General features: G+C 48.3%; 1 protein-coding gene across 2 annotated transcripts in view; it reads left to right on the forward strand.

The window, feature by feature from the left end:
* The first annotated feature begins 2895 nt into the window (after positions 1–2895).
* SLF1 (SMC5/6 complex localization factor 1) overlaps positions 2896–25100 on the forward strand; it is a 177352-nt gene continuing 155147 nt past the window's right edge. Inside the window, exon 1 of one of the 2 annotated variants that reach the window (XM_085874631.1) lies at positions 2896–3310. The gene's annotated coding sequence lies outside the window, so the exon portion shown is untranslated. Of the gene's footprint in view, positions 3368–25100 lie in introns of both variants that reach the window. The other variant, XM_085874630.1, reaches the window with a different exon arrangement.

The following is a 25100-nucleotide window of genomic DNA, read 5'->3' on the forward strand; positions in this document are numbered from 1 at the left end:
CCCGCCCGACGGTTGGTGATGGTTGGACCGTTCCTGCTGGTTCTGCTCGGTACCCGATTATTGGCGTACCTGATTCTTGGCATCCCTGGTTCCTGGGGGTGATAATGTGACGTTGGCTGGTGTTCGAGCCTGTTTGCAGGTGGGGGCACAGCGAGGCAGGGAGCTGGCTGTGGACCAAGGCACGCTCACACATTTTGGGACATTTTATTGGACGCACAACAACTTCTGCCTTGGTAAGCTGAGACCGGATTTCTCCCCCCCCACCCCCCGAATGATCTTCTGGATACCCTTGCCTCGTGTTTAATTGTTAAGTAAGGCATCGTGATAAGTGTCTGCTCTTTGTCTATTTTTGTATCAATGCCTGTTGAATTCTTCATTTGTTTGAGATTATTTTGATTGATTTGAATTCATCTATTTACATCAGAAGGAAATAAAAACTTCTTCAGTTAATTTATTTTTGTTATTAATAAGTTCCTTGTTGACGTTTCAACCTGCCCATGCTTGCCGTTTCCTTCCATTGATCCAGCATTGTCCAAACCTAGATAGACTGGGAGGTAATTCCCAAACTAATTAACCTGTCATAATCCGCATGCGCCAGCGGGAAGTGCTCGGTCACCCTACTTAAGATCTAATCAAGATAAGTTAAGATAAGAATTATCAACAAAAGATAAGATAATCTATCTTCTGGAAGAGGTCCTTTCTTTCAAGCTTCTGGGTCTCGCTATCTGCCATGATTTTTCCTGGGAAAGCCACATTTCCAACCTCGCCTCCAAAGCTAGTCGCCGAATGGGAATCCTCCGTCGTGCAAAGTCCTTCTTCGGCCCACCTGAACTCCTGACCACTTACAAAGCTTTCGTCCACAGCCTGATGGAGTACTGCCCTCCCCTCTGGGCTGGTGCTCCTGCCGCCCACCTTTCTCGGCGTCACGCTGTGGAAACCAAGGCATTTCGGATCATTGGTATCTCCCACAATGAGGCTGAGTCTTTGGGCCTCTCACTCTCTCAACGCAGGCAGGTCGGTGGTCTTTCTGTCTTCTACCCTCTCCTCTCCGGTCTCGCCCCCACTACTCTGTCTGCGATTTGTCCCCACCATATTTCAGCAGGGCATTCAAGGTCTGCCAACATTCCCATTCTGGTAAAACAACCAAAATCACGAATCACTGCTCACCTTCACGCTTTCATTCCTCTTTTTTCCCGCCTTTGGAATAAACTCCTTCACTCTGTTAAATCCCATTCTTCCCTCCAGGCTTTCAAAACAGCTGTTCACCCATCCAAATCCTCGATCTTTTCTACCCCCGTTAATCCACCCCAAACCCACCTCCTTCAAATTCTTTGCTTTCCTTCCTGAAAGTCCCTGTAGTGTCCATCTTGTATACCTCGTGTTCCCCGCACCAACCCTCTCCCTTCCACAGATCTCCTAATATCTCTGTTCCCCACTGTTTTGTCCTTCCCACTCCCGCCCCTCTTGTCTCATGCCCCCCTTGATGTGCCTTGTGTGTTCGCTCTCATATGAGCCTTGACTTGTATACAAAAAAAAAAATCTTATCTCATCTTATCCAAGGGCACGTTCCCTGGTCAGGAAGCCACGTGACCTCTAGTTAAACGGCAAATTAGATGGTGGACACTGGAACTTGTGGTTAACTGATTAGCGTTCGTGGTTGTAAAGAAACCCACCGAACCACAAAGTTCATTGTGAGCGGTAAGGCCGCAGGTCCGGTTCTTCTGAGTTCTTCTTCCGACCCAAACCCTTGTAATTTTTTTCACAAAAACATTTTAACCATTCTTTTTTTTTCTTTAAATACTGTTATACCCTTATTTTTGAATTGAAATATATTTTTGGGCAGTGTGTCTCGTACCTCCAGCTTGGAGGTTTCAGGTACCCCTGGTATAAGAACTTAGGTTCTCGGGACTGCAGTATGGAGGATTTGGAATGACAATCTACGACAAGTACCACGACAGCATTGTTTGCATGGAGACCGCCATATTGTTAAGCGGTGCCGAGCACTCGGTTCCGTTGGAGTGCTTTCTTGAACGCTTTGAATCAAGCAAGCCGCTTGGCAAGCGATAACAAGCTGCTTGCCAACGGAACACATCCATAATCCGTGCACTTCCTTTTTTCGAAATTATACGATCGTTTTTGCCAGATAGACTCGTCGGCAAAAGGAAATTAAACAGCAATTAATTATTATTTGATTTTGCAGAAATGGCTTACACTGACTGGCACATATCGAGTGAGCCTGTACTTCCAACTGCGCACTTGACAAGCCTTGAACATGATGGTGGGCTTCCCAAGTGAGAAATGCAACGGACAGTGATGAGCATCGACTCCACCAAAAAGTACGTACATATGTAGACATGCGTGAGGGGAGAATGAGGAGGAGGAGGACGAGGTCATGAGTTCGGCATACTACTCCATGGTGAAAATTTCGCGTCAATCCGACGAGCGGTTTTAGAGAAAAGGGAACAACAAAATGCACACACGCACGTCCACTTTCTTAACTCCGATTTTGGCTTCGCGAGCGCGGGCTAACTCCTTGTATATATAAAACGGTCGTGCGTGCGTCCGTGCGTGCGTGCGTTGAAGGGTTGTATCATATTGGTCGATCTTTGACACAAACTGTAAAATATACACAAGCCAATCAGTACGGGGCAGTTAAGGTCAATTCCAACGATTCGAACTCGCGTTGCCCAATATATTACAAAAATAGGAAGAAAGTACTGGTTTTTTTTTTAGGCGGTGTATAACCTCATTTATCCTGAACAATATCTTACATTGAAATCACTTTTTTTTTCCATAAAGGCACAATTATTTGGACGCATATGTTTATCACTTCCATGTATACTTGTGTTTGTAATGCACGGAGAAGTTATTTAAATTGCGATGGTGTATAGTGTGCGTTTCGGTTGCTGAGAAAAAAAAATGGCGCAAAGTTGTTCAAAATTTTAAGCCATGAGGCGAAGTAAAAAAAAAAAAAAAAGATAAAATAGAACCCGTAGAAGGTTTGAGGAAAAGAAAGAGAAAAAATGATGAAGCAAAGTACCGTTTGGAGCCCGAGCTACAACTGGCGCCAATGGCAAAAATTGATGAGATTAAAACGTATTGTGCAGAATTCTTCCGATTCCGCATTTCCCTCCATCGACGAAGCTAATGGCTTCACAGCATATCCGTACCTGATTATTTCCACGTCAAACGATGTGCGTTTTTAATGATATTTTTTTTTACCACAACGGAAGTCCGCGATCGCTCTGAACGGGTTTTGCCGAGGTGAGGTTTGAATCGTCATGCTCGCTGGGAAGGATTCAGACGTGCGGTGAGAACCACGTCCACCTCAACATATCACATCTTTCATTCAAACGAACGACACGAGGTAACGGTATTAAATAAAAGGTCTTTGTGTTTCATGTCCCGTCCTGTGTGCCCGACGTGCAATGTGTGTCCGTTTACCTCATATTGTGGCACGCACTGTATATTTCACATACTGTACTTATACTGTACAAGGTGATACTTTTCAACGTTTGATGGCTGACTGGCCAGTTGGTAATCTATATACAATTCCAGCAATCTGTCTGTGAGTCTGCGACCGCTGTTTCTCGACAACCACTGGTCCGATCTCGTTGAAACTTGCCAGGTATATTGCTGGGGCCCTGTGGATGTGCCTTGTCAAGGTTTGATATTAATCGGACAAGTGGTTCCCAAGTTATGGCCATTTATTTACCAAACCAATGACAGGACGCTGTGCTGTGACGTCACGATTTTTTTTTTTTGCACGAGCGGGCACGCGAGAGCGAAGGAACGGCCTGTGTGGTTGTTTCTGGCACGTTTTGAAAGTTTATTTATTTTATTTTTTTGCACGCACGTACGGGCACATACTGATTATTAAATAAATCTGCTTACTGGCTTCTGTAAACACCTGAAAAGACTCGTCTTTGTACCTACAGGTGAAGTTTTACCAACAGGTGCAAACTACAAGGTGTTTGGTTGGAACGCCCACTCTGAGTTTGGGAGGTCGGTGGTTCGAATCCGTAGAACCCCGATCAAGTCGTTCCCAAGACTTAGAAAAATGATGGTATATGCTGCTTCCTTGCTTGACGCTCAGCATTTAAAAGGATAGAGAACGGACAAACAACCACCACCACAACCACCACTACCTTCTTTCACGACCCAAGTTGATCCTATCTTTGTGGGGTCAGCTGAAGAATATTTTTGGCTCAAGTCTCTCACGAACCTGCTGTCCAGGCCTGACATTTGACCAGAGGTGGTTTGGGCAGGAAGTCAGAAATTTGTTCAAGGAACTGGCTGGCGGTAACTCGTCTACGCTTCGCAAAAGTCACCAAATGTTATTTAACTTATAGCACCTCAGGCGAGCAGACGGGACACTCGGGCCATTGCAGGAACGGTGCACTTTGGTTGTGGTCAAGGTTTAAAAAAAAAAAATATATATATATATATATATATATATATATATATATATAGTGTTGTGGTTACCAGATTCGCAAACCACCATTCAGGTCCCTTAGGTGAGGTATCTCGGTAAGTGCATGTGTAGTTAGGTCCAAACCCGTTGTCTAGTGGGAATACATGTCATTTATACGTGCTGCGACTCTTCAGGATAGCCGTTTTTCTTTTACTATCTTTATTTTGGACCAACCGCCATGATCACAACCACAACATCAACCACCGACCCCAACCACCGCTTCACCACAACCGCCACGACCTTCACGCACACCTCACAACCGTAGCATCGCCACCGTTCTTGCCCCGCTGTGGGTACCGGTGTTGGACTCATGCAGAACGCGCGTCGAACAGCGTGTACAAAATCACGGATTTTCTGCTTCAAAAACGGATCAAAAACGACACACGCCCACTTTTTGCCGTCCAATCGGTGAGCGAGGGGCGATTTGGCCCCGCCTCCAGAACGATCGATATATGCAAATTTGTGGATCAAAAAGCCTTCACGCCCACTTTTTCTCGGGCCAATGGGGAGCGAGGTGAAAGGTCAAAGGGAGGGGGTCAAAGGCGAAGTTACGGGGGGATAAAAGGACGGTGTTCGTCAGTCAGGGAGAGTCAGCAGAACGAAAGGGAGAGAGTCCAAACGAGAGAGTCGCAAACAAGAACGCGGTCGGAGAGTCAAGAAGAGGAGAGTCGGAAGCAGAGGGTCAAGACTTCGCGGGCGGTGGAGCTGCTCGTCGTGTGCGTTGGAGTCGGAACGGAGGGGACGGAGCTGTGGAAAGGCGGCGACACCAGACGAGGGGGTGCTCGCGTCGTGCAGGAAGCTGCACCCGAGGGAGGCCGACAGCGCGACCTGGCCGAGGTGGAGACGCTCGTCGCACATAATAAAGATCCTCTATACCCCGAGCATCAGCAACACCCCCTGGTTCCCCCGCGCTGAGATAGTGCGACCAAGGGGGCCCTGCTCCCACCCCTGCCAGGCACTGTCCACGAGGCCCGCGGGTTGCGGGCCATCGCCGCTCCGCGTCTCATCACCAGACGGGTAGGCCCGACCCGGTCTCGGCCCCAGGCCTACCTCATTCTTGGGGGATTTCTTTTCCTTGGTTTTGGGTATGTGTTGTCGGCGCCGTCTGTGAAGTAGAATTGTATAAGTGTTGCCGTGTGCTCGGTAGTCGGTATTAGCTCTGCACTGTGTTTTCACTTTTATGTTTGCTTTTTGTGTAAATGGAATTGTGTTTTCTTTTTTTTGTGTGCATTTGGTGGAATTGTATTTGTGTGCTTTCCGTTCGTCACGAATAAATGTGCTTTATTGTTGAACTGTTTCCCGCTTCGCTTCGTCATTTCTTTCTTTGAATCCCCATCTTGCTTCACGTAAAGGGTTGGTAGTGGGCTGAATACGCCCGATAATTAATCGAACCGAGGTCGACGATAACACCGCTCGGTTATTCTGATAGTACGGAACGGGTCGCTTAAGTGGCGCGTGTCCGAAGTCGACCTGCGGCGAGGTGCGATCGCCCGGTCTACCCTCCGCGTGGGTACTTAGGTAGTTCGAATTTGGCGAGCAACCCTATCCCACGCGGGGGCTGATTGGCTCGATCGAGGAGAGACCGAAGGTCCACCCGTGACTGGTTCCCGGCGTTAGTCCGAGAGGGTCACGAACTGGATTGTCCGTCCGGTGGGCGATGTGCCGCGATTCGAGTTACGTGGCCGTTCGCACGCCGGCGGGCGCGAAATCCGCAACACTGGTGTCAGGAGTGGGATACACCATCGCCTCCTCGCGGCACTGGTATTGGAGAACAGGAAAATGGGCTCTCCTGTCTCCGGCTAAATTTACGGGAATCGGTCCAGGGGTGAGAGAAGCGACCCCGATTCCCTCCAAATTACGAGCGAGCAAATTAACCCTTCACGAGAAGCAAGATGGCGTCTCAAGGCGAGCGGGAGCCGGGGGTATTAGAAATGTATTTGTGTAATAATGTAGAGTCCATGGTCCAGGATGGAATCCCCGAGCAGGAAATGTTGATTGTGCAGGGAACACGGACTCGCCCAACTGAACCCAGGGCCCGAGGTGGGTGCGGCAGCGGCACCGCGGTGTATGACACCTCCCCCCCTCTCCACCAAGACCCTTCCCCAACCCTTGCCGAAACGGCTCAGCTGAGTGCATCCAACATGGCCCAGCTATGTATGCCATGCTGGCGGCAATGAACAAACAAATAAATGAAATGAAAAATGAAATGAAAAACGGAATGAAAGGCATGAACGAAAAGATGGATACAAATACAAATGAAGTGAAAACGGCCGATGGATGCGAATACACAGCACATGAAGGAAGAAATGAAAAAGTTCCGGGGTGAGACGCAGAACATGGGCCGATGCCTGCAGGCGGGCATGAAGGCCGTGACCGGGGGAGATAAAAATGGCGACTCCACGGTGGGAGCAAACGAGCTGGATGGGGGTGCAACGGCTGACAGGCCCGCGGTGGAGGCGGGTGAAAAAATGGTTCGTGGAGCGTGTTGGGCGAGGGTCGTGACGATGACCGAAAGGGAGGAATTAAATGGGGAGACCAAAACGTGTGAGACGAGACACGGTGACGACAACAGAAATAATAGTTGAGACAAGGGAGGTAAAGGGTGAAGAGTTGGCAGAGACACGGGAGATGGGAACGATGGGGAAGACTACACGATGAAGACGGGGTAAGTGACGCGCACGCACACACGGAGGTAGTGGAGGACAATGGGGGTGAGCTCGCGGAGCGTGTAGGGACCCGGTGCGAGCAGCGGGATGGCCTCCTCCAGGAACGAGGGGAGGGAGTATGCCCCCTTGAGGCGAGTGCGACCAGGTGAGTTCGGTCGTGCTTTGCGAGGTTGAGGGGACGGGTGCTGTGGACGGGTGCACCCGGAGAGCTTGGGGTGTAGAGGCCCCGGAGACCCTTGTGGGGACACGAATCCCCAGTGTGGTTGTCCCTGTGTGTGTGGTGCAAGGTGTGAGTGCGTCCCCGTGTGTGGAAGCGACCCCGTGTGTGAGTGGTGTGGTGGCGATGGTGCCAGAGTACGTGCTTCCCAGCACGCCGTGTGTGGATGAGGCACCGTGTGTGAGAGAGGCCGTGTGTGTGGATGAAACGGCCAGTATGAATGAGGCACCACGTGTGAGTGGTGTGGTGGCGATGTTGCCGGATGCGTGCTTCCCAGCACACCGTGTGTGGATGAGGCACGGAGTGCGAGTGAGGCACCGCGGGTTAGTGCCCCGCGTGTATGAGTGAGGCACGGTGTGTGGATGAGGTACCGCGGGTGAGTGCCCCGCGTGTGTGGATGAGGCACGGAGTGCGAGTGAGGCACCGCGGGTTAGTGCCCCGCGTGTATGGTGAGGCACGGTGTGTGGATGAGGTACCGCGGGTGAGTGCCCCGCGTGTGTGGATGAGGCACGGAGTGCGAGTGAGGCACACCGCGGGTGAGTGCTCCCGCACGCGTGAGTGAACGGCCGTGTGCAAGGTCGCTGTGTGCCAGGGAGACCGTGTGTGAGAGAGCGGTATGAGAGGGAGATGTCGGTTGGCATGCGGGAGCACGCAGCCACGTCTCCGGTGTGAATGTGATGGAGTGGACTGTGTGTGCGTCGTAACACGCAGGTGTGCGTGGGTGGAATGGAGACGACGACGGCGACAGAGGAGAGAAAGCCGAGTAGCGGCTGTAGTTGTTTCGCGGACCGTGCCGGGTTCACTCCAGCAGTGAGCACGCGGTCCGTGCTGTGCCTGCACGAGACCACCACGTGCTCGCTTGCGAGAGTGAAGTCCCGGTCCGGAAACGCATGTGGTGGATTTGCCGATCCCAGCGGACGGACAAAGTTTAGGCAGGTAAATGGATTTGGACCGGACGGGTTCTCCACGCGATCGTGTGTGTTGGCTCCAACGGGCAAAGCACATGTGTTCGCGTGGGGAACCCCTCGAGACGTGGGGCTTGTTTTTTTTTTATGCGCACGGTGACGTCATGGCTGCACGTGGGGTTGGAATCCGGCAGGAGGGGTATCTCTGCCGGATGGTCCCGTCCAAGGAGGGACGAGGAACACGTGCAGCTGCATGACGTCACGGGCAGGTGTAAAGTGCGCGAGCTCTGAGTTGCCGCGCAGGTGCTGCGCATGGGAAAAAAAAAAGAAAAAGAAAAAGCAAGCCTCACTTTCGGGTGTACAGGATTCCTGGGCAAGGGGTGGAAGACCCCCTTACCTGGGCACAGGATGGAAACTAGTTAGGGGGAAGGGTTAGCTTAGCTAGACCGACTTCATGGGGCAGGGGTAAGTCCTCATGGAGTCCGTGGAATGGATTAGGTAGAGGGATTTAGTGAGCTTTAGGTTGGGAAATAAAATGATTTATTTGAGACAGAGACAGACTGTGAATGTGTAGAGGGGACGTAGTTTAGCTACGTAGTGTTAAAAGGAACGTGCTGTAGTATAAGGGACGACGTGGGAGCACGAGTTAGTTAGGGGAGATAGTTAGAAGGATGGCAGAGTTCAGTGGTGTGTGTGTTGAAGAGTTGTTGGTGAGTGAATTGGAAGCGTGTACATGTTGAGTGAGGTGGAAGCATGTGCTTGTTGAGTGAGTGAGGCCAGCGGGTCTGTGTGTATGGAGCGAATGGGGAATGCATGGTGCGATGAGTGATTGGGGGGAGGAGTGACTCCCGCCCAAGGGACCCCGGGGTCAGTGTAAAGTGAGTTAGCTGGGTTAGTCAAATTGAAAAATGGAGGTCGTTTTGTTGTTGGTGGGAAAGTAGGCTCGAGACCCATTTGGAGGGGTGCAGGAGCCCTGTTGACGGGCTTGGGAGCGTGGCTGCGAAAGGTGAGTATCGCTGAGTGGGTACCCCGGGCACCAGGCTAGTCGGCCGCGGTAGGCCATGGGCCCATGGGGGGCCGGGATAGAGTAGTGGGCACGGGTGCGCCTGCTTGGTGCGGGGCCCGGGGCGCCATTAGCCGCGTGGGGCAGTGTTGTGGGCACGGGTGACCTCGGAAAGGGGCCCGGGAGGCCGGCCTGCCACGTGTGCGTTTCAGGGGAGGTGCCATGGGGGCACTCCCCGGTGTTAGGGAGCTGGTAGGCTCGGAGGCAGTGTAGTGCCCGGGGTGCCATAGCGGGAGATTCGGCAGAGGGGTCGTGCCTGCCAAAGGGAGCCACGTGTCCCAGCCAGGAGACCGTGTGAGGGCACGGAGAGAAAATTGGGGGGCGAGGCCCGAAATTGTGAGGACACCAACACAGGCGACGGGAATCTGGGTTTATAGAACCAATAGTTTAAGCGAGAGGCGCTTGTTGAAAGCCCCGGGGTAGTTTAACAGTTAAATGGTTAGGGTAGATTAGGAGATGTACCCCTCCGCACCATCCATCCCCTCGCTCTCGTTGTGGGCCGCTGGACCCACTTTGGGTTAGATCGCCGAACTCTGGGGAGGCCATTCTGAGGCTTCGTTGGGCCTCGACACAGGACGTTAGCTCTCCCTTATTCCCCTCTGGGAAGGGAACGTAGGGGTTGGGAGTAGGCTAGGTGACAGAATAGGTTAGCCGAACAAGGACGATAAAGGGGGTTAGGGGACGATTTATAGTGGGGAAGTAAAAATAAAAAAATAAGTTGGGGCTAAATTGGGGTTTGACAAATTAAGGGAGTGGGTATGTACAGTGACAGGCAAAGGCGATAGGTGGGAGGGAGACAGGTAGGTAGGTCCGAGCCCGCCTTCCAAGTGGCCAGCACCACCGCACTCCCTCCACCAACCTCCACTGAACGGCAAAGGCTGGCCAACTTCATCGGCTGGCCGTGTTTTGCTGCAAGGCAGAGGCCGGCCAACTTCATCGGCAGCTGTTGTTTTGCTGCAAGGCCTGTGCCGGCCGGATCATCTGCAGCTGTGGTACTTCAAGGCCTGTGCCGGCCAGTTCATCTGCCGGCTGTGTTTGCCTGCAACGTTCTTCTTCTGCGGGCTGTGTTTGCCTGCTCACCTTTGCCATGCCATGCCCACTGCCCCTGTTCACCAGCCCCGTTCAATTTTTGCTTTGCCCCCCCTGTTCATTTCCATGTGCGCCAGGATCAAGGCAACAGTTTGCAAGCTGCGAGAACTGCCCTGTTGGCAGCTACAACACGGGCCTGCAGTGGCAGCCCGTGCACCGTGTTTTGCGTCCATCCATTCATGCATCCATTCGTTGTGCTCATTGCGTGTGCCACTTGAGCTGGCACGGAGACTGCGTTGTGCAGCCCAAGCACCGTTGTGGTTCACTGAGTTCAGTTCAAAAGGGAAGGCCTTGGTCTGCGTGTGAGCAGCCAGCCACGTTCCCTGTCACCTGCATTGTTTTGAACCAGAGACTGCATGCGGGCAGCCTGACTCCCTGCTAACTGCTTTCTTTTGCAGAGTTCAATGATCCTGGGCCATGGTTTAGTGTAAAATTTGTAAGTTAAGGTTAAGATGTACTGTACATATGAGTGCGCCCCCGGCATGTATGTCTTAGCGCCGGCAATTTTATTTAAGTCGTCCGTGTGAGTGAGTTTGTTTAGGTAGTTACGCAGCCCTCAGGTTATTTATTTTGGGGACACGAATACCATGAATGTCGCACTCAGGGATCCGTAGGTAAAGTGTACTAGGGGAAAACTACACATGATGGCACACGAAAATTTGACGACTCGGGACGAGTCTGTAAAAAGGGAAGGGGGTAGTGTTGTGGTTACCAGATTCGCAAACCACCATTCAGGTCCCTTAGGTGAGGTATCTCGGTAAGTGCATGTGTAGTTAGGTCCAAACCCGTTGTCTAGTGGGAATACATGTCATTTATACGTGCTGCGACTCTTCAGGATAGCCGTTTTTCTTTTACTATCTTTATTTTGGACCAACCGCCATGATCACAACCACAACATCAACCACCGACCCCAACCACCGCTTCACCACAACCGCCACGACCTTCACGCACACCTCACAACCGTAGCATCGCCACCGTTCTTGCCCCGCTGTGGGTACCGGTGTTGGACTCATGCAGAACGCGTCGAACAGCGTGTACAAAATCACGGATTTTCTGCTTCAAAAACGGATCAAAAACGACACACGCCCACTTTTTGCCGTCCAATCGGTGAGCGAGGGCGGTGGCCCCGCCTCCAGAACGATCGATATATGCAAATTTGTGGATCAAAAAGCCTTCACGCCCACTTTTTCTCGGGCCAATGGGGAGCGAGGTGAAAGGTCAAAGGGAGGGGGTCAAAGGCGAAGTTACGGGGGGATAAAAGGACGGTGTTCGTCAGTCAGGGAGAGTCAGCAGAACGAAAGGGAGAGAGTCCAAACGAGAGAGTCGCAAACAAGAACGCGGTCGGAGAGTCAAGAAGAGGAGAGTCGGAAGCAGAGGGTCAAGACTTCGCGGGCGGTGGAGCTGCTCGTCGTGTGCGTTGGAGTCGGAACGGAGGGGACGGAGCTGTGGAAAGGCGGCGACACCAGACGAGGGGGTGCTCGCGTCGTGCAGGAAGCTGCACCCGAGGGAGGCCGACAGCGCGACCTGGCCGAGGTGGAGACGCTCGTCGCACATAATAAAGATCCTCTATACCCCGAGCATCAGCAACCCCCTCCTGTTTCCCCCCGCGCTGAGATAGTGCGACCAAGGGGCCCTGCCCACCGCTGCCAGGCACTGTCCACGAGGCCCACGGGTTGCGGGGCCATCGCCGCTCCGCGTCTCATCACCAGACGGGTAGGCCCGACCCGGTCTCGGCCCCAGGCCTACCTCATTCTTGGGGGATTTCTTTTCCTTGGTTTTGGGTATGTGTTGTCGGCGCCGTCTGTGAAGTAGAATTGTATAAGTGTTGCCGTGTGCTCGGTAGTCGGTATTAGCTCTGCACTGTGTTTTCACTTTTATGTTTGCTTTTTGTGTAAATGGAATTGTGTTTTCTTTTTTTGTGTGCATTTGGTGGAATTGTATTTGTGTGCTTTCCGTTCGTCGCGAATAAATGTCCTTTATTGTTGAACTGTTTCCCGCTTAAACGCTTCGTCATTTCTTACTTTGACTCCCCATCTTGCTCCACGTAAAGGGTTGGTAGTGGCCTGAATACGCCCGATAATTAATCGACACGTCGAGAACGACGATAACACCGCTCGGTTATTCTGATAGTACGGAACGGGTCGCTTAAGTGGCCCGTGTCCGAATCGACCTGCGGCGAGGTGCGATCGCCCGGTCTACCCTCCGCGTGGGTACTTAGGTAGTTCGAATTTGGCGAGCAACCCCTATCCCACGCGGGGGCTGATTGGCTCGATCGCGGTGAGACCAGTCCACCCGTGACTGGTTCCCGGCGTTAGTCCGAGAGGGTCACGACTGGATTGTCCGTCCGGTGGGCGATGTGCCGCGATTCGAGTTACGTGGCCGTTCGCACGCCGGCGGGCGCGAAATCCGCAACAATATATATATATATATATATATATATATATATATATATATATATATATATATATATATATATATATATATATATACACACACACACATATTGGAGCAGGGGGTGCATGTGTCCATGCGTGCTTATCATGAAGCACTGTAGTTCTCCATAAAGCGGGATGATGGGGAAAGAAAGGACACTGGACATAACCATTCCAAAAGCGATTCATGTCCAAACCATCAACCAAATCAACTGAAACGAGTATTAAAACAATTTATTAACATAGATAAGCCTGGTATTGGCTTAGTGGTTAAGGTTAGTGGCTTGGAACCTCAGGGTCTTGAGTTCAAGCCCCTATCATCTGTTGAATTCACTTTCTAAAGCATCACTTGTTACAAGCAAGGAAACTTTATTTTATATCAAATAAGATTTTGAAATGTTTAACGATGGTATAATTATATTTTATTATTGTTAATGTCTGGCTCGGCGGTGATTTTTCGACTCAACAGTATTTGCCTGATCAGTCGCCGGCTGATTCGGTTTATATTTATGCTGATGTGTTTAATTTATCATTTAGTGCATGTTGTTATAATCACCAGCAAAGTGATTCACAGTGATGTCAAGCCATTGTGTGTTTGTGTGTTTTTCGTTGTTTTGTTTCAAGGCTTTGTCTGAAAGGAACACAGTCTATGAACTCTGCAAGGAAAAGAGTTATGAACTTTGTCTGTAAGGAAAAGGGTTATGGACTTTGTCTCATTGTGGGAGATACCAATGATCCAGAATGCCTTGGTTTCCACTGCGTGAAGCAGAGAAAGGTGAGAGGCAGGAGCACCAGCCCAGAGGGGGAGAGTAGTACTCCATCAGGCTGTGGACGAAAGCTTTGTATGTGGTCAGGAGCTCAGGTGGTCCGAGGAACGACTTTGCACGACGGAGGATTCCCAGTCGGCGACTGACTTTGAAGGTCAGGTTGGAAATGTGGCTTTCCCAGGAAAGATCATGGCAGATAGTGAGACCCAGAATCTTGAAAGAAAGGACTTCTTCCAGAGGATTGTTGAGAAAGTAGATAGATGGGGGGTTCAAACGGTCCTTTCGGAGAGACAGTGAGAGTGTGAAATTTGTCCGGATTGAAAGACATGTTCCACGTGTTGGACCAGTTTGTGATTTTACCCAGATCTGCAGAGAGCAAAGAAGCTGCTGCTTGCCGGTCTGAGGGATGACAGATGGTATGGCAGAGGGTGGAGTCATCAGCAAAGAGATAAAGAGGATTTTCCAGAGAGTCATCGAGATCGTTGATGAAAACCAGAAAAAGAACAGGGCCCAGAACGCTGCCTTGAGGAACTCAAGCCTGGACGAGTATCAGCAGTGCGGCCATTTGAGGTCGGGGAGGGGATGGAGGGGGAAATCACATGAGAAACAGATTTGATTAGATGCCACCAGGATTTGGAGGAGGGGGAGAGGTTTGAGAGTTCAGACTTTAGCTTAGAAAGATGTTTACTGACACTTGATGGTCGATACACACTTGTTCCGAGCTCGATGGAAGGAACTGAGATTGCCCTCAGTTGGGTTTGCTTTCAATGAGGCAAAGGCAAGCTGTTTCAGGACAAATACCTCGCCACAAGCTTCAGTGAACCAAGGGCGGGAGGAAGGGTAGGACATTTGAAGACGAGATGGGATAAATCTGTGCATGAGGGAGAGCAAGTTTCTTGGAAAGAATTCCCAAGATGAGTTGATGTTAGAGAAAATAGCGATGGGAGACCAGTCTCGAAGTTTGATGGCTGCTTGGAGACCCTGCCAGTCAGCCTGAGTGAAATGCCAGACTCGACGGCACGGAGGTGGATCTCTGATAACAGCCAGAGGGATGTCCACTTTGACAAGGACGTGGTCAGAATAACCGATTGGAGTGGAGGAAGAACAGTTGATATTTTCAGGGAAATTTGTCATAATCAGATCCAGAAGAGATAGAGTACCATTTGTTGAGATCCGGGTCGGGAAGTTGACCGATTGAGTCAGTCCCAATGAGTCGCAGAAGTCTTTTGCTGAAGTGCCATGACAGGTGAGAGAGGTACCCACACCTAGCCAACTAGCATGATGATGATTGAAGTCACCACATATGAGGAAGAGTTTGGATGAGAAGATTGAAGTTGGTCCATGTTTTTGGACAGTGAGGTGTAAATTGAGTCATCACTGTTTGGTTGACGGTGCAGTACACATATAAACATGAGGTGGGAGTGGAGGGGAAGCCGTAGCCAGAGGTATTCCTGGGGGTGTGGGGGAGTGAGGGCAATGCATGGAGAGTGAGGAATAGAGTCTTTGATGAAGTGAGCAACTCTGCCGCCAGGACGAAGCTCAGGTCTGTCATACCGGAGGAGGGAGTAACCAGGGAGAGATACTTGGGAGTCAGAAACGTCCTGAGGGAGGAAAGTTTCTGTTCGGCAGATTATGTCTGGTTTGTCAGTGGCAACCTGGATGGAAGGATCTGTAAAGTTTGAGTGAAGGCCCCAGATATTTGAGGTCCACACTGTTAAGGAAGAGGGAGGGGAGGAGGCTTTGGGTGCAGGGGATGGGAGGGGAGGTGGAGGGTAGGACAAGGGAGGAGGAGGGAGATAAGCAGAGTTGTTGAACGAGTGTGGGGGATTGCAGAAATGCTAGGGGAGGTGGCCGGATGAGGAGGAGAAAATGCTCTGTGGTGCTAGGGGAGAGCGGGCAGAATGCAATTGAGGATTTGAGGAGGTGGAGTGATGAGATGGAGGTGAGAGGGCAGGGGAAGGAGGCAGCTTTGTGGATGTGAGGGGTGGAGGCAACTTTGAGAAGGGTGAGTGAGGGGATGAATGGTGGGAGAAGTGTGAGTGGGGAGAGTTGAGGGAGAAAGGTGAGGGGGAGTTTTTGAGAAAGGTGAGAGGGAAGCTTGGAGGGAGAAGAGTGTGATGGTTGCTTTGAGAGGGAGGGGTGAGAGGGGTGTTGCCACTGAAGTTGGAAAAAAATAATGGTTCATGGAAAGTAAACATTCATCGCAAACTTTTTTATTTTTTATTTTTTGGTGAGAAATCCGATTAAAGACATTTCTTGAGGGATGCAATAAAGGCAAATTAAGCGAATGGAGAGAAGAAACACTGTAACAATTGGATTTTTTTCCGCAAGGTATGAAGGAAAGGTCAAATTGAGAGCAGTCTGTCGAAATAGTAGAAGAATAGTGAATTATGATGCAGTAGTTTCCCCATATCTCGTGAAATTGTGAGTTGGACAGGTGACCTTGACGGGTTTCTTTAAAGTCAGTTATAGCATGTTAGGGGAGGGGAAAGAGTTAAATATTCCAATGTTTTGATATGGGAATGCCCATTTGCTTTTATGAGTGGAATGAGGGTGAGGTGGTGAGCACAGATTTGGAGTGTGGAGGAAGTTAACATGGGACAGAGTTGGAAGATTAGAGTTGTAGGAGGGTATGGGTTGATAAATTGTGGGGGGGGGAGGGCGGAGAGAGTGTTTGAAAGCTTGGAGGGGAGGGGATCGACGCTTTAGGGTTGCGAGGAGGAGGGTGAGTAATTGGGGTCGTGAGGGGGGTGGGGTGGACTGGAGGAGAGCAAGGATGGGACAGCATTGTGAGAGGGAGGTTTAAAATTTGGGGGGAGGGGAAGGTGAGTGAGAATTTTCTGTTGGGAGGGGGAGGGGGTTGAGGGTTGTGGGGAGATGGTTTGAAGGCTTGGAGAGGAGAGGGGTTGAGGACTTGGGGTTGAGGAATTTGGGGAGGGAACGTTTTACATTGCGTGGATGTTCTGTGGGTTCCTTCTCATGTATGTATGTATGTATGTATGTGTGTGTGTGTATGTGTATATATATATATGTATATATATATATATATATATATATATATATATATATATATATATATATATATATATATATATATATATATATATATATATATATATATATATATACATACATACATACATACATACATACACATACATACAGTATATATATATATATATATATATATATATATATATATATATACACATACATACAGTATATATATATATACACACACAGTGACAGTTGTCCCTTTCCGAATGCAGTGAATTTAAATGATGTCAGGAGCATCACAAAATATGTCAATCGTGCAAAAAGTGAAAACAGGGAAACAAAAGATCTTTCATAACATGTAGTTTTTGTTGTGGTGGTTAATGTTGTTTGTTATGCCTAAGTCACATTTGCTCTACGGCGAGGATACGGCGGCCGTACGCCCTCTGAATTGACAGAAACATGCGGCGGCCGCAGAGTTTCTGCGGTGGCCTCAGGGTGGCTCTACGCCCTTTGGCTAGCTTTTACAGGCTGTCGGGGTCGCCGTGGAATTACAACGCGGAGTTATAACTTTTTTCATTTCTACGTTCGCCGTAGCAATTCGACAAGCCAAAAAAAAAATTAATTAACCCATTCCTTACCGTCCGTCTGGCCACATGTTCGCCTTAGGGCCCCCCTGCAGTCGCGTTGCTGGCACCTTGAGGCTACCTTGCGTCTGCCTTAAAAATTTTATGGTCACCGCAGGGCCCCCTTAAGGTCACCGTACGACATCAAATCAAACACCGTACGGCAACCCCACGTTTTCGGTCTCCACAATTTATAAATACGCCGTGCGGCTCCCCGAAAAAATAAAAACATATGTGATTGCTACATTGTGTGACCGTGGAAATACTGCGCCCGCCGTATAATTGCTAGTGGCCGTAGATTTTGGAGACCCCACGGCCGCCGTGGCAAATGTGACTTAGGCCTTAGCTCCTTCCGTGCACTATTATATATTTACCTCCGCCCACCGAAGGTGGACAGAGGTTATGCTTTCACCCCTGTCTATCTGTCCGTCTGTCTGTTTGTCTTGCTTGTTTGTTTGTGTGTAGTTTGATTTGGTGGGCAGGTTTATTTGGTGTGACAAGAATGAAATGATTATGTTTTGGTGAAGATCGGGATCGGATCGGAATCTCGATTTTTCACCTTTGAGGGATATGACCAAAAACTATTTATAGCTTAATATCTCAAAATGTTAGAGACGATTCGGGCGGAACTTAGTGGACAGGTTGGGTGTGTGACAAGGACGAATTGATTATATTTTGGTGAAGATCCAAATTCGGAGGTCTGCGCTCCACCAAGTGCCCTTCCAGTTTTTTTTTATTGTTTTGAGAAGTTTTTTTCTGCATACAGTTGAAGTTCGTGGAAGAGGTAGTATAGTTGTGGGCCGGGGGGGGGGGGTCGATGGCGAGGAGCGATCGCTAGGTGGAGCAGTAGGGTTGTCTCCACCGCCGAACACCCCGGAATATAGGTTGTGACTCTTGGATAAGTCCGAAAGTTCACGGGTCCCTTCGCGGACCGTGGTCGCCAATATTTTGACGGCGTGGGGTAGGGTTAATTGCCTAATTTCAATATACCTAAGTACCCACGTCGTCAAATTACCGAGGAAGTCACACCCTCGATGGACTCTGTCCAACCTGGTCGCTCTAGCGACCTCGGTCCGGTGTAACCGAGCGGAATTACCAGAGTACGTCGGTCAAAACGACAACTTACGGCACACAGCCTCCCAAATTCTCAATACGCACCATGCTGGCTCAATGGTAGAAACGACAGGCAACGAACTGGAACATTTAACAGATATTCATTTACAATAGGGAGGGAGACACAGAGCATAGTTATCCGAATAAAAGAAATGCAATTTACAATGAACGAAAAGCACTTAACAATTCTACTTAACAGACTGGCGCCACACACAGACACACACACACCCAAAAAGAAATGGACCCCGTGGGTCTTTATTCGGTCCTCCCGCCGAGGAGGATTGTTCAGCTGGGGAACCAGAGCCGAGCCGGGAACCTTCCCGCCTCGTGCGGTCACACCGGACTCCAACCCACCACGGTGCGACTCGAACCCACGTCCCGGAATCCACGGGCCCACGATCCTGGCTGCTCGACCACCACCACCCCGAGAGCCCCGCCAAGGACCGCAGACCACGTTCGCAGACCAAGCCACGGCGCCAGACCAGAAGCAATAGGCCACAATGACTACCATACTCTGGTCCTGACAACCACTCCACTCTTTCTCTTCTCCGGCCACTCGCCACCTGATTGGACGAGGGGTTGTTGGGCGATCAGTGGCCTCCCCTCATTGGTTGGGCTGAACACTCCATCTGGCTGCGGCGGAGTCGGCCCTCAGGTCATGAGCCTCCTGATTGGACGGGGCGTCTCGGGGGGGGGGGTGTCGGGGCGTCTTGGAGGCCCGCCCCAGAAGAGGTTCCGTAGTAGCTTTTGGCACTCTGACCTCCCATTGGCCGGAGCGCCTCAGCCCTGCCCGCCCTTCGCCCATTGGCTGGAGGAAACGCTCCATGCCCTTCCTCGGAGCGGAGCCTCGATCTGAAGCGATGGAGGCTCCGCCCACGCCTTCAGCCAAACACACGTGGGCAATGGAATCTGTGGTTTGAAGAAGTGAAGGGGATTTGTTGTAAAAAACTAACTATAAAGAAACTTTGCAGCGCACACATGTAATTCCCGTTTGACATAGGGGATGGGACCCTAACTATAGCACATACTTATCGACATAACTGAACTGCGGGGACTGCTGACTGTCTGTGTGCAGGAGGCTTCCAAATACGTAACAGTATTAGTACACTGAATGGATCAGGGCACAACAGGTCAAAAGGAACAGTTGATAGAGGGTGGAAACACCAACAGCAGAGTTGAAGGCCAAGATAGACACAGTCTTGGACAAACAATGGGTGTGGGGAGGAATGAGCGGCACGAGAGGATGCTTGGGTTGGATAAGATGGATACAGAAGGTAACTCTCAGGAGGGAAAACTGTAAATTTGGAAGGAGGAGGAATTTTGGTGGAGGTTTAACAAGGGTAGAAAAGGTTATCCTTTTGGATTGGGTAGATCTTATATGGTGGTGAGGAAAGGCATCCAGGTCTTATCCATAGTCACAATGGTGTTCATAAACTCTCACCATTCACGTGTGTTTTCACCATGTGGTGTCTTTTTCCTCATCTGTGATTAGTTTCAACACTCAGTGTGCGGAAATTTTTGATATTCTGAGATCCGTGTGAGAAGTTGTATATCTTGTATTGGTTCATATGGGTCCTTAAACCCATAAAAGTCCAACATTTCTGAGTTGTACAATTTAAGTACTTAAATGTTCAAAAGTCAATAAAAATCAGATTTTCCTGTTATTTGGTGAAGGGTGTTTCATTTTCCTCGCACTCGTATTCTAACCAGAGTTGGTGTCAAAGCCACCCAATGCTCGCCTGTTTATACATTTATCATTTTTAAAAGACGAGTCTAATAATTAATATTTTTTATAAAGCATTGCAGTGAAGTATAATTATAAAGCAATATATGTATTTGTATATTGTAATCAGTAACAAGAGCGCAAGTGAGCACAATATACGCCCTAACAAGAAGGTATATACAGAATTGTGCTACTACATAGAAAACAGCATCCTGGTTGCCATGGCAACCACTTTAGATGACAAACGTGTGTCATGACACACCATCTCCACAGTCTGTACCGATGTACCAAATATGAAACGTGAAAGTTGAAAACTTTGGGAGTTAGAGTGCGGACAGACAGACAGACAGACAGACGGACGGACGACTGGTATCACATAATATGCCCCGATATATATATATATATATATATATATATATATATATATATATATATATATATATATATATATATATATATATATATATATATATATATATATATATATATATATATATATATATATATATATATATATATATAAAAAGTGTGGTAGATAAAAACATTAGAAAGGAAACTAGAGGGGGAGCACTCGGGAGAGTGCAAAACCTCCGCCGCCAATACTGCTGGGTCACTCAAGTGAACCTTATATCTTATTCATTAAATATGATGTGAACAGTGCTGACAGTTATAGTTCTTTTCTCCATTTTTTTTTTTGGGGGGGGGGGGGGGTTGGAAATGACTTAAAACATGTAGAAATGCAAAAATAAGAAATCAAAATTTTGTTGAAAAAAAAAGTTGCAAAATTTTTTTTTCTCCACCAATTTTTTTTTGGGGGGGGGGAGATTGGAAATCACTTAACACATGTAGAAATGCAAAAACATAAAAAATTTTCTCTAACACTTTTTGGGGGGGGGGTAGAAATCACTAAAAACGTAGAAATGCAAAAAAAAAAAATTTTTTTTCTCCAACAATTTTTGGGGGTCGGAGGGGGGGGACCAAGTCCAAAATCTAATGGAATGATTCTTGGACCATACCTAACCCCCCAACCAAGTTTCGTCGAAATCTGTTGAGTTTTTCCGTAATACAAAAAAATTAACATTTTCACGCTCACGCCGGGGGTATCGCTATAGCTCTCTGTTCTTCGAACAGGCGAGCGAAAAAATGATATTTTATTGAAAAAAACTGTTTACCAGTTAAGTGGCATGGTTGCATTTCATTCCCGTCCGCCCTCATGCCAGAGCACGTGGCTTTGTTTTTGCGCGGCTGCCGAATTTGTCACGTGTCTGCATTCGAGTCATCTTGGCAAACTTCGGCCGCCATTGTGATCGCGGTCATCTATCTATAATTCCAGCAGTGTGTGTGTGTGTGTGTGTGTGTGTGTGTGTGTGTGTGTGTGTGTGTGTGTGTGTGTGTGTGTGTGTGTGTGTGTGTGTGTGTGTGTGTGTGTGTGTGTGTGTGTGTGTGTGTGTGTGTGTGTGTGTGTGTGTGTGTGTGTGTGTGTGTGTGTGTGTGTGACTTTCTCGACAACCTCTGGTCCGATCTAATTGAAACTTGCCAGGTATATTGCTGGGGACCTGAGGATGTGCCTTTTCAAGGTTTGATATTAATCGGACAAGTGCTTCCCAAGTTATGGCCATTTATTTACCAACCAATGGCAAGACATGTTGTTGCGTGGGCGTGGCCGATGGGGAAGGGAAGCACAGCCACGTTCCCCATTACGGGTTACAACTTACGGGCTTCCGGAGAGTGATGACTTCGTGTATTCTAATAATAATTTCTCGATTTCTTATGCGCATTTATAGATAAATACAATGGCCCAAGTTATGATCGTTTTCATATTAGACGGTGTTATAAATTTCAGGAACATCAGAGTGCTGGTATGCTCCGAACCAGGAAGTGAATTTTTTCTCTCTCTTCTCTTCTCTTTTTGTTTTTCCTTGCCACGACATTGCGAAAAAGTAAAATACGTTGGCGCTAATTGAATAATTGGGTATTAAAAATAAATTGCGAATAATCGTAACTGCGAACAATATCGAACTTCCGGGTCACGCACGTACGGGCACGTGAGAGCGAAGAAACGGCCTGTGTGGTTTATTTATTTATTATTATTATTATCATTATTATTATTATTATTTTTTTTTTTTACGGGCACGTACTAGTCACGATAAAAGAGCTGAACAATACGCCTATTATATCCATTATCATCGGCATTTATAGAATTTGTTGACCCAAATTTATATGCACAATACATCAAAGGATGCCTGGACAATGCTATTTCCAAGCTACCTGGCTTTATAAACCGGAATTCAAAGGATGGTTGGAGAAAGATCCCGGATGTCGATCTTCTGCTCGTTGTCGTGTGTGTCGCAAATCTTTCTCTGTGAAAAGCTTGGGAGTTTCTGCCGTCACCGTCCATGGTAAAGGACAAAAACATCTACAAGGTGAGTGAAACTGTGTTTGCCTATTCTGATACAGTATATGATCAACGATCTTTTGGGCATTGAGTGATTGACCGAATTGTCTCGCAGTATGCATGGTATCTGGTATGTATTTGATTACAATGTAAATACATACCTGGTACTTTTCTATTTTTCAGCTATGAGGTCTGTAGGTTCAACTTTGGGTGGAATGGGAGATTATTTTAATACGGGAGCTGCGACAACCTCAGATGCAAATCCAGCAAGTACTGCCCCTGCTCCTCAGCCTGCTGCCCCTCAGGCTGCTGCTCATTCTGTTCGAGTGCCAGCTTCTTCTTGACCTGGATGTGGTGGAACACAGACTCTAATAGCAGAAGTGTTGTGGGCAATGAAATGTGTCGAGTCGCATTATTCCTTTCGTTCGTGTGAGGGAACTTCTGATTTATTTAAAAGGATGTTTCAAGGGTATCCTGTTGCCGAAACATTTGCCTGCGGTGAAACAAAATGTAGATATCTGCAAATTCGGGCTTGCTCCTCACTTCTCTTCTCTTCTAAAGAGTCGCATAAATAAAGACAGTGAATATGTTTTGCTGTTCGATGAAAGCATGAAAACAAAGATTAAAAATAAACAATTAGACATTCATGTCAGACTTTGGCACCATGGCCAAGTCCACACTGGATACCTAACATCACAATTTATTGGTCATGCTGCTGCAACTGATTTATTGGAACACTTCAATGCATCAACTTCTAATTTACGTAGAAGTGGTTTGTTGCAGGTATACAGTGGGGATAGGAGAACAAGTATTTGATACACTGCCGATTTTGCAGGTTTTCCCACTTACAAAGCACGTAGAGGTCTGTAATTTTTATCAGAGGTACACTTCAACTGTGAAAGACGGAATCTAAAATAAAAATCCTGAAAATCACATTTTATGATTTTTAAATAATTAATTTGCATTTTATTGCATGAAATAAGTATTTGATCACCTACCAACCAGTAAGAATTCTGGCTCTCACAGACCTGTTAGTTTTGTCTTTAAGAAGCCCTTCCATTCTCCACTCATTACCTGTATTAACTGCACCTGTTTGAACTCGTTATCTGCATAAAAGACAGCTGTCCACACTCAATCAATCAGACTCCAACCTCTCCACAATGGGCAATACCAGAGAGCTGTCAAAGGACATCAGGGACAAAATTGTAGACTTTCACAAGGCTGGGATGGGCTAGAAGACAATAGGCAAGCAGCTTGGTGAGAAGGCAACAACTGTTGGCGCAATTATTAGAAAATGGAAGAAGTTCAAGATAACAGTCAATCTCCCTCGGTCTGGGGCTCCATGCAAGATCTCACCTCATGGAGCCTCAATGATCATGAGAAAGGTGAGGGATCAGCCCAGAACTACACGGCAGGACCTGGTCAATGACCTGAAGAGAGCTGGGACCACAGTATCAAAGAAAACCATAAGTAACACACTCCGCCGTCATGGATTAAAATCCTGCAGCGCACGCAAGGTCCCTCTGCTCAAGCCAGCGCATGTCCAGGCCCATCTGAAGTTTGCCAATGACCATCTGGATGATCCAGAGGAGGAATGGGAGAAGGTCATGTGGTCTGATGAGACCAAAATAGAGCTTTTTGGTTTAAACTCCAATCGCCGTGTTTGGAGGAAGAAGAAAGATGAGTACAACCCCAAGAACACCATCCCAACCGTGAAGCATGGAGCTGGAAACATCATTCTTTGGGGATGATTTTCCGCAAAGGGGACAGGACGACTGCACCGTATTGAGGGGAGGATGGATGGGGCCATGTATCGCGAGATCTTGGTCAACAACCTCCTTCCCTCAACAAGAGCATTGAAGATGGGGCGTGGCTGTGTCTTCCAGCATGACAACGACCCGAAACACACAGCCAGGGCAACTAAGGAGTGGCTCCGTAAGAAGCATCTCAAGGTCCTGGAGTGGCCTCGCCAGTCTCCAGACCTGAACCCAATATAAAATCTTTGGAGGGAGCTGAAAGTCTGTGTTGCCCAGTGACAGCCCCAAAACCTGAAGGATCTGGAGAAGATCTGTATGGAGGAGTGGGCCAAAATCGCTGCTGCAGTCTGTGAAAACCTGGTTAAGAACTACAGGAAACGTCTGATCTCTGTAATTGCAAACCAAGGTTTCTGTACCAAATATTAAGTTCTGTTTTTCTGATGTATCAAATACTTATTTCATGTAATAAAATGCAAATTAATTATTTAAAAATCATACAATGTGATTTTCAGGATTTTTGTTTTAGATTCCGTCTTTCACAGCTGAAGTGTACCTCTGATAAAAAAATTACAGACTTCCACGTGCTTTGTAAGTAGGAAAACCTGCAAAATCGGCAGTGTATCAAATACTTGTTCTCCCTGCTGTATATGGATGGCCCTTCAGTGAATTGGTCTTTTTATGACAAATTGGGGAAAGAAATTAAGGATGAGTGTGATATGGGCCTGATGAATATTGGGAGCTGTGGCCTCCATGTCATTCATGCGGCGTTCCAGACCGCTGCTTGTGAGACTGGTTGGGATCTCGGTGATATTCTCTCCAGTCCATACAACCTGTTTAAAGATACCTCTGCCAGGCGCGATGATTTTACTGATGTAACTG

The sequence above is a fragment of the Eptatretus burgeri genome, chromosome 3, assembly GCF_056783735.1.
Source record: "Eptatretus burgeri isolate ZD-2024b chromosome 3, Ebu_testis_v1, whole genome shotgun sequence".
Classification (NCBI taxonomy): Eukaryota; Metazoa; Chordata; class Myxini; order Myxiniformes; family Myxinidae; genus Eptatretus; species Eptatretus burgeri.